General features: G+C 38.2%; 1 protein-coding gene across 3 annotated transcripts in view; it reads right to left on the bottom strand.

The window, feature by feature from the left end:
* Positions 1–6,172, bottom strand: part of LOC107746475 (TNF receptor-associated factor 2-like) — a 55,397-nt gene extending 49,225 nt beyond the window's left edge. For 2 of the 3 annotated variants that reach the window (XM_016560698.1, XM_016560700.1), the window contains exon 1: positions 6,095–6,172. The gene's annotated coding sequence lies outside the window, so the exon portion shown is untranslated. Of the gene's footprint in view, positions 1–6,093 lie in introns of all 3 variants that reach the window. The other variant, XM_016560699.1, reaches the window with a different exon arrangement.
* Between the last annotated feature and the right edge of the window lie 832 nt (positions 6,173–7,004).

The following is a 7,004-nucleotide window of genomic DNA, read 5'->3' on the forward strand; positions in this document are numbered from 1 at the left end:
GATCTCGCAGCAACCTTATCATTGTGCAGCGAATTAAATTCTCACTGGATCTCGCAGCACTGTTGCATCTGTGCAGTAACAGTGTCGTGAAATCAACTTTGCTCCCGACCCGAGTAAAGCTGTTCTGAGCTCGGACAAGTTTGTTTGCGTCACGGTCCGAGCTGATAAACGGTCCGCACTGCGCAGCTCAAACGTAAGCGCGGTTTAGTTTCGCTTTCATTTAGTTTGCCGTTTGATGTTTCTCAAATGAAACCGAAATGGCAGCGCTTATGAGTTGGACAACGCGGTGGTCGCGCCAGTGCGACCGCTCACAAAAATTAGTCGCACCGACAGAAAAAATGGTCGCAAAATGCGACCATTTGGTCGCAGTCTGGAGCCCTGGTATACATTAATCATGTTTATTATATATTATTTTATTAAAGTGGAAATCAGTTTAATAAATAATGTAAACTTGACTGACTGCTTCACTTCCACTTTAAAGGGATATTTATGTTGTTTATTATTTATTTATATTTATAATTTTTGTGCAATTACTTGCCTGTCAGTTGAGTTTGTGGCAAAACATTTTGCAGTGTTTACATGTTGTTTATTACTGCATAAAATTTATTAAAATAGATGTTTAATTTCATAAAGTACAAGTTGATTTAAAAATGCACCTACTTTTTTGCATTTTGTGTTTTTCAGTTGAATAAAAGACTCTTTCCCTATATATTTCATCGAGGATTTCTTTAAAAAAAGTCTAAAAATCTAATTTCGTCTCATTCTCGTGAACCCAGTCTCATGTCTCGTCTCGTGGGATAACGGTCTCGTCACACCCCTACTATAAAAAAATCTAAATGACGGTGGGGGTTGGTGGGCAAGTGATGTAACCGGTGTTGCGGCTTAATAACGGCATCACCGTCAGCACCGTCTATCGCGGCAAGCCTAATTGGAACGCAGACAGTGACTATCTGAATGGACCGTTAAATCACTTGGCTCACTCGATTTGTTCAAAAACAGATTAATTCAGGAACGAAACACCACAGTGTTGTTCTGCACTGTTGTATAAAATTAATATATGCGATGAATTAAAAAAAAAAACTTACACATAGGTATTTTTCTTTCATTGCTTGAGTTAAATTATAACGAGCATTCTAATAAGGCTTCATCCCGCAGTGAATGCTTTTGGACTCTCAAGACGTGTTTTTGTTTGCTTTTCACAATGTCCGCTCTCCTGTCGTCTCTCAGTCTCTCACAGTCACACATACAGCACAATGTCAGGGGAATGTCTTTCAATTCTAATCAAGGAAAGATACCTTCTGTTGTCTTCTTTTTAAAGGGGTCATATGATGCGATTTCAAGTTTTCCTTTCTCTTTGGAGTGTTACAAGCTGATTGTGCATAGATAAGATCCCTGAAGTTGCAAAGACTAAAGTCTCAAATCCAAAGAGATATTCTTTATCAAAGTTAAGACTCTGCCACACCCCCCTAAAACGGCTCGTTCTAACACACCCCACATATCTACTGTTTTTTGAACATTAAAGCATGTCAACATATTCTGTTACACCAAATACACAAAATAATGCCCTTTAAAAAAAGCATCATATGACCCCTTTAAAGAACTTCAAAAGTTGCGCTTGAACCATTTTGTATGAAAAATGATGAAAATTTGTTTCAGCTTGTGCGCAGCTTGTTACAGTATCGAGGTCTGATTGGCCAGTTGACGTCATTTAGTTCGTAAATTATCATATGAAGATAATTTTAACATTTCATTTGCATGATAAATTTTACATAATGCACGAAATTAATAATCTAAATGGAATGGTAGGGGGATGGTGGTTTTACAGTGGGGATGCTTTTTGTAATTTTTTTTTTCAACAAGAGGGATGCCATCCCCCCGCATCCCCCCTCAATTCGAGCCCTGGCCATAGGCGAATAAATACAGGTGAATATAACCATGACGGGTCACTAGGATGGCACATTTAACGTTAATGGATCGCCAGGCAGGTGTACAGCAGTGACAGGCAGACACATATAACGGTGTCCTGTATGGAAAGATGTTTCCCAGCTGACAGCTGTCCATTTTCACCTATAAAAGTGAACAGAACACTGAGCATCGGCAGCTAATGAGTAGGGATGGGTATCGTTAAGGTTTTAACGGTATTACTACTCTTACCGATACTGCTTATCGATTCGGTACTTTAACGGTATTCTTATCGGTACTTTTGTTTTATATATATATATATATGACAAATTCAGAGCTGAATTAACATTGCTTTATATTCTGAAATGTAAAATAAATATTTAATGAAATGAATATAAAACATAAATTTGTAAATGCACCAGTGTGCAGGCATTTTTAGTGTTTTATACATAAGATAAGATACAGTAAGAACATGAACAAAGAAACAAAGTAAAACAAACTGACAAATACAATAAAACAAATATACAAATCAAATGAAATAAACAGTGCTGTCATTTTTCCATGAAGTTCTACTAACATTACTGTTCAGGTAAGTAATAGCCTACAAAAGAAATCTAAAAGTAATCAAATGTAAATGAACACTGCATAGTTTTCAGTGTATGTATTGATAGATTAATGCTTATTAAAGCTATAACGTTACTCAGATTAAGAGCAGATCTGCATTTTGATGGCCCAAGCGCAAGTCTGTCACTTTAAGACAATATATTGACACACATCGGATTTTCTCCCAACTGTTCTCCTCCACTTAAGACATAAACTGTGTTTAAGTAAATACTCTCCAAGCCAGCCATTTTGACATATTTTTGTGTGTATTTGATCGATTGGACATGCGCCCGAAGCTCAAAGTGTAATTTGTTTGTCCGTTTTGGAGCATGCCGCGCGCACACATTTCAGCCTGAGGAACAGCGTCTCTTGTGCAGATTGTGCTTTCAACGGGAAAGAAGTTGCGCAATACGAAATGCAGCTAGTTTTTAATAGCTTTACCTCATGTCTTCTTTTGTATAATCCTTAGAAGCCAAAATCGAAATAAAAAAAATTAAATTAGCTTAAAACCGCCACAGGCCTAAAGTGTAAGCAGATGTTTGAATGTTTAGTTCTCTCTTCTATCATAATTAAACAGGGCTTTCATGTTGCGCGTGCTGAAGCTCCTCCGCGTGGGCGCGATCTCGCTTCTGAATTGTGAATAGCAAAAATGCATCATAGACAAATGTTTGAAAAACAGCTGGCGACTCTGGTGAGATAGAATTTGCAAGATAATGTATATATAGCAATAATAACTTTAAGTGTGTTTTATTGATTTCTCCAGAACCGATAGCAGAACCGTTAACGTCAGAGCTTATCGATACTCCGGTCTTTCATAATTTAGCCCCGGGACTGATTAAATACCGGGTTTCGGTAACCATCCCTACTAATGAGGCTCGTTGGGAGTGACGTCACCGCCCCTCTTCATCTGATTGGCTAGAGGAGGAGCGGTCAATCTAGAACTAGAGGACCAATGATGATGCTTAAAGCCCGCCCTGATTTACATGAAACTGTAACCGCAACATTTGGAAAAGCAAGCGCAGAACGTGGAAACAAGAGCGAAGGGAAAAACAACATAAGCATACAAAAAATAAAAATATGAGCAGAAAATGTCTGAGAGTACAAAATACAGAGAAATATAACCAAGGAAAACATGATTTTGTGCGCAACTCAGACAATTTTGCATTAATATTTCAATTTTTGATTCATGCTTATTTTTTTAAAATGCGTTATTAATTTTTTGATTTACGCTTATTTTTCAATCTGTGACCATTGTTTGCTATTCTGAAAACTTTGCTTTCGTTTTTAAATCTTGTGCAATATATTTTTACTTGCGTTTTTAAATTTTGTTTTCACGCTTGTTATTTTTTATCCGTGACTGCAATACTTTAGACGGGAATCTGATCCCATACTCCACCACAGTTTGAGAAAAAAAAAGTTAGTCAAAAGGCCGCGAACTCGGGTCGATCGCGTCAAAAAGCACGCACTTTACCATGATATTTTTACTTGCGTTTTTAAATTTTGTTTTCACGCTTGTAATTTTTTTTATCCGTGACTGTAATACTTTAGGCAGGAATCTGATCCCATATGGTATGGGTTAACATGTTAAATAAAATGCTCTTTTTTTGTCCAACCGAAAATGTGCCTGGAGTCCACCTTTGTTATTATAACAAACTACACTTTCAATGTGATTTTAAACCATTCAAGTCAAGAAGACTCGCGGGCTGTTTTCTCTGCTGCACACACATCCTTGTGTAAGTGTTCTTTAGCCTGTTGATTTTCATTCACAGTATTCAGCTAACTATGAAATATTTTGCAATAAGATGATATCTAAGATTTTTTATTTACTTATTTATTATTATTTTACCTTATTGGAATCGAAATTAGGAATTGACAAGAATTGGAATCATTAAAATTCAAACGATGCCCAACCTCACCTATACCCCACATTATTTTTTACTGGCACCTTTATTCACACTGTTTTAGACCCTTTCTTTTCTTTTAAAGGGGTCATATGATGTTGCTAAAAAGAACATTATTTTGTGTATTTGGTGTAATGAAATGTGTTTATGCGGTTTAAGGTTAAAAAAACACATTATTTTCCACATACTGTACATTATTGTTTCTCCTCTATGCCCCCCCTTTCTGAAACACGTCGATTTTTACAAAGCTCATCGGCCTGAAAAGCGAGGTGTGCTCTGATTGGCCAACTATCCAGTGCATTGTGCTCGCCAGACAGCAGATCCGTAAACGAAACCCCGGATACAAACAGTTTGCGGGAAAATGACACTCGTAACACTCTTGTATCATTATTAATTTATTTAATATTCAATGCATAGTGATTAATTGAAAAACAAGGAGGCCACAGCCTCATGAAAAAAATAAAAATAAAACGTGAACACTGCGGTTGCCGCGGTTTCTGCGGTTGCTTTCCTTCCTCTGCGGTTTGCTCGTCAATAGCGCGGTATTACAATATTGCGGTTATCGCGACAGTTGAAACAGTTAGCTTCTGTGGTTCCATGTTGCTCCTTATCACAGTGAGACAGAAAATATGTGACACATGGGCGTCACTAGGCCATTTTTAGGGGGGCTATAGCCCTATAATTCGTGATCGCCTCTGTCCCCTTTAAATTTCATATGAAAACGGCAGTAGACTTCGATCGGCTCCTTTTCAATCCGCAGACCGTGGCGGCGCAGAACGAGAAACAGAGGACAAGGTGTGTAAGTGTTTATCGATAGATTGTTATAATATCTGCATCTGTGCAGATCTTTGTCATAAATACAGTTTACAAAATATCATGTATATTATACCCTCATTGGGGGCTGAGCACCCCTAAAATGAAAATCCTGGAATCGCCCCTGCTGTGATACAAGCTATGTCAATTAGCATTGCATTGCAATTGTGTTTATTGTCTTCCACGTTTCATCAGTCAAAGCGTCTCTATCTGCATGTTATTCAGTATAGTCTAACATCATTTTATAAAGAAAGTGCATTATTTAGAAAGTGTTGGCTATAGATCTTAAGCTGTGCACTGGATAGTACGTTTTTATCTATTACAATTTGCTTTTAAATCATACTTTGCAGGGAAGTATGATCAGCTCTGTTTAACCGCAACACATCAACTGACAGACTTTTTCGACTTTTTCAACGTTTTCAACCTTAAATTGCCCACAACTTGATTCAATTGAAGTCATCAAATCACAAAAATTCCGTGTTTGTTCAAAGGCATATCTAGTCTAGGCCTAAATTATAGGTTGCGTGTTCACCTTGGTGTTGACAAAATATATTGCAGAGTTACAGCCACTAATTCATAACACTAATAACATTCACCGTTATTAATTATCAAAACCAAGAGATTACGCTGGAGGAATTTATCAAGTGTCTTTATAGGTACCACAAAAATCTAAACCGATTCAAAAAATCAAACGGCAGCTGAGAGCAAATGTATCTTGTTTCCTGACTCTCCCAGTTAGAGAAAAAATGGCAACTCACTCGAGAACCCGCACACTACGCGTACACTGCCCAACTAAAGGCAATGTGTTGCAAATTCGAAACACTACGGTCAACGTGAATCTCAAAGCAACTATAAAGAATATAAAAGTTACTCACCAAATACCGTGGGATACTTCCAAAAACTAACCGTCAGTGGTTGTGTCAGTACGTGTGCGCGTCATCATACACGCCAGCATAGATAACGTCACTATATGGCAAGCCATATTAACATTTGAACAATTTGAATTGTTTTCTATTGGCAGTGAGCAATGCGTGCTGTTTATGCGCCTGGGCACCTCCTGTTTTAGCAGCCTGCTGCACCTCACATTTTTGTAGGAGCGCTCTCAGTGCCTGAAGTAAAAAAAATCAACTGAGCAGAAACCCTGCTGTTTCTAACACAGGTTGTGTCCGAAATCGCCCCCTATACCCTCATTTACTATTCCCTACATTAGGTCACTAATTCAGTTCACTAGAAGGAGTGAATGAAAACGAGTGAGTGAATTCGGACAATGAGTGCACCGGAAGGACTGCCGCTTTTGCATTGTTGGTGCTTGCTGTTTGTTAATCATTTGAAACTGGCAAACTAGCAGCTCCAGTAGTAAGATTAAAGGATTTATCTTGAACTATGTCACGGAAATTATGTATAAACCCTAATCAAACAATTTAATAATCAATTTACAATGAATTTATACCTGTGTTGTATTATGCTGTACGCCATGGATGAGCACTTTGCAATATGAACGGATTGATTATTCAGCTGTGAGCATCATCTTCTGGCGAGATGCGGGAATTCATTCGGCGCGTGACTCTCACGGTGCATTATGGGCAATTTGGGCATTCTCTAGCCGTTGAGCGTGCACCAGTTGTACACTCGTTTTTGCAGTGCATTGTGGGATTGAATGAGTGCACTCGAGAACGTCCACTATGGTTTCGGACACCACTAAAAATGGCTGTTCCCTCAAATAGTGCCCTATTTAAGGGTATAGGGGGCGATTTCGGACACAGCCCAAGTTTACCTGTCGGAGAG

Source organism: Sinocyclocheilus rhinocerous, unplaced genomic scaffold (genome assembly GCF_001515625.1).
Source record: "Sinocyclocheilus rhinocerous isolate Xijiao unplaced genomic scaffold, SAMN03320098_v1.1 scaffold739, whole genome shotgun sequence".
NCBI classification, from domain to species: Eukaryota; Metazoa; Chordata; class Actinopteri; order Cypriniformes; family Cyprinidae; genus Sinocyclocheilus; species Sinocyclocheilus rhinocerous.